Source organism: Gracilinanus agilis, chromosome 5, assembly GCF_016433145.1.
Source record: "Gracilinanus agilis isolate LMUSP501 chromosome 5, AgileGrace, whole genome shotgun sequence".
Classification (NCBI taxonomy): domain Eukaryota; kingdom Metazoa; phylum Chordata; class Mammalia; order Didelphimorphia; family Didelphidae; genus Gracilinanus; species Gracilinanus agilis.
In genome coordinates, this window is record NC_058134.1 from 251,632,656 (window position 1) to 251,635,860 (window position 3,205).

Here is a 3,205-nt window from a genome sequence, read left to right on the forward strand (position 1 = left end):
AGATTTGAATGAGATTTTATTGTCCTACAAAAAGTTATTCCAGAAAGTCAAAGCCATTGACTTAGCGTAGGAAGCAAAAACGATTTCATTCCTAATTGTTAGAATCTCTAGTTTCCACCAACATTTTATTTTTTTGTCATCTTTAGGAAACAATTCCTCATCCTTCTAAAGTGTTAGTGCCTTCCAGGAACATACAAGTAAATTATGTATATTTTTATAATTTTATAATATAATATAAATTTATTTTATAATTTTATACTTTATAATAAAACAAATAATATAATTTATGTGATATAAATTATATAGAAATATAATTTTATCATTGACTTTTATAATTTCATACTTTATAATATAACAAATAATATAATTTATGTGATGTAAATTATATAGAAATATAACTTTTATAATTTTATACTTTATAATATAACAAATAATATAATTTATGTGATATAAATTATATAGAAATATAATTTTTATAATTGACTTTTAATAATTGACTCTAAAAAAATGTACTGATGACACACTTTTTTTTAAAGCCTTTACTTTCTGTCTTAGTTACAACTCCAAGACAGAAGGGCAAGGTCTAGGCAAACAAGGTTAAGTGACTTGCCCAGGGTCACATAGCTAGGAAATGCTTGAGTCCAGATTTGAACCCATGTCCTCCCACCTCCAGACCTGGCATTCTATCCATGGTGCTGCTTACCTGGGCCCAATAATACACTTTTAGTCTTGGTCTGCATTACTAGCATTTTAAACATTTATCAATATTCTTAACATTTAACTCAAGACAATGAACAAAGCAGGCCCTGATTTGTGGCATTTGTTGATTTCCAAGGTGTAAATGGTGAACACTAAAAATTTAATAATTGGCTTTCAGAGGACGTCCCCTGTGAGTTCACAGGACCAGATTCTTTAGACTTCTACATGGACCCATTCCCCTGAGAGAATGTAAGTCTTTTGAGGGCAGGCTCTATTTCATTTTTTTCTTTGCATCCCCACTGCCTAGCATAGCCCCTGCATACAGTAATTGCTTAATAAATGCTTGCTCATCCATTGAGGCTGCTGCTTTTAACTCTTTACCAGCATGTAGCTACTGGCATGACAATAAAAACGTCACTTCTAGAACCAAGACAATTTCAATGGATTTATGATGAAAAATGCTATTGCTAGGGCAGCCAGGGGGTTCAGTGGATAGCCAGACCTGGAGCCTGGAAGGTCCCGGGTTTAAATCTGTCCTCAGTTTTGTGATCGTGGGCAAGTCACTTAATTCAAATTGCTTAGTCCCTTCAGCTCTTCTGCCTTAGAACTGATATATTCAAAGACAAAAGAGTTTTTAAAAAAAATGTTTTCTACCTCTAGAGAAAAAAACTAATGGAGTCTGAAGGCAGATCAAATTATACTACTTTTTACTTTATTTTTTGGTAGATTTCTTTTATCTATATTTTCTTTTTTAATATGAAAATATATTTTGTACAACTGCACATGTATAATCTATATCAGATTTTTCGCCTTCTCCATGAAGAGGGCAGGAGAGAATTCGGATCTCAAATTTAAAAAAATGTTCAAAGTTATTTTTATGGAATTGGAACAAAATGTAAAAATAAGGGGCAGGGGAAGCACTTTTAGGTTTACAAAGCACTTTCTATTTCTATTCTTTCATTTCATCCTTACAACAATCCTTCTGCAAAAGAGGTATTACCACCATTCTCAGGTTATAGCTGCAAAAACTCAGGCTTAGGGAGTTTAAGTGACTTTCTCAGATCATTCAGATTCTAATTAATAATAGCAGGTTTCTCACCTACATCTTTCCACCTCTAGGTGAGGTGCTTTATTACTCTACCACACAGTTCCTCAATGATCTTTTTGCCCATTGTTGGCTAGGGTCATGAGAAATGTAGCGGATAAAATTAAATAAGGAAAAATGTCATGAACAATTTCTCAAGTCTCTGAAATGGACAAATTTTCCCAAATTATACCTGAAACATTTAAAATCGAACTTTTAAAAAGAGATAAAACCGTGTCTTAGGAGCATTAACATGGAGGTGCAATGCCATAAATTACACTTATTTCTGTCATTTTTATTTTGCTGAGCAAGCTTAAACGTTCTGCCCTAGAATACACACCACAAGAGACAAAGCTAAAGGAGAGAACTCCAATTTTTCGGCTTCCAGTCTTGGGAAACCATGTCCTGTTGCCTCAGCATTTAGTAAATGAAACGGTATTAGTTATCTTTTTTTTCCTCCTATAAAAGATGCTCTTAACCACAATATTCTTTACTGTCAAATCTCACAATACCCATAGGAGAGAAATTCCAAATGTCAATTTAAATTTACAAATGGTAAAACACAAAAAGTAAAATGTGAAACTAGGAACTTTTTTTAGGGTTAAGGAGCAAGACTAGCTATGGAGTCAGGAGTAGACTTTTGATTTTGACTGCCTTCCCCATTGGCTTTCATAACTCTAGAAATTCTACCTGCTAAATTCTTTTTTTTTTTTAATCCTTAACTTCTGTGTATTGGCTCCTAGGTGGAAGAGTGGTAAGGGTAGGTGATGGGGGTCAAGTGACTTGCCCAGGGTCACACAGCTGGGAAGTGTCAGAGGCCAAATTTGAACCTAGGACCTCCCGTCTCTAGGCCTGGCTCTCAATCCACTGAGCTACCCAGCTGCCCCCTCTACCTGCTAAATTCTTAATAAAGAAAGATCTTGTTATTTACTTGTTTAAGATACATGTATACATATACAGTGGAATTGCTTGTCAGCTCTGGAAGGGGGGTAGGAAGAGGGGAGGGAGAGAAAATAAGTTATGTAACCACTGAAAAATATAAATATATATATATGTATACATGCATATGTATGTATCACACAAAATACACATGCACATATTTTCTGTATTCTGTATTATAATCCATATATAATCTTAATATTTATGAATCTATGAATCAATCAATAAGCACTAGATCTACTACATGCCAGGCACTGTGTTAAGCACTTTACAAATATCATCTCATCTGATCCTCGCCACAATCCTGGGACATAGATGTTATTAATTATCCCCCTTTTACAGTTGAGGAAACTGAAGTAGATTTGGCTATATTGACTTGCCTAGATTCAAGAAACTTGTAAATGTCTGGGGTCAAATTTGAACTCAGGTCTTCCTAATTCCTTGGGTAGATGGATGGCTTGATGGAGTCAGGAAGTCAAATCT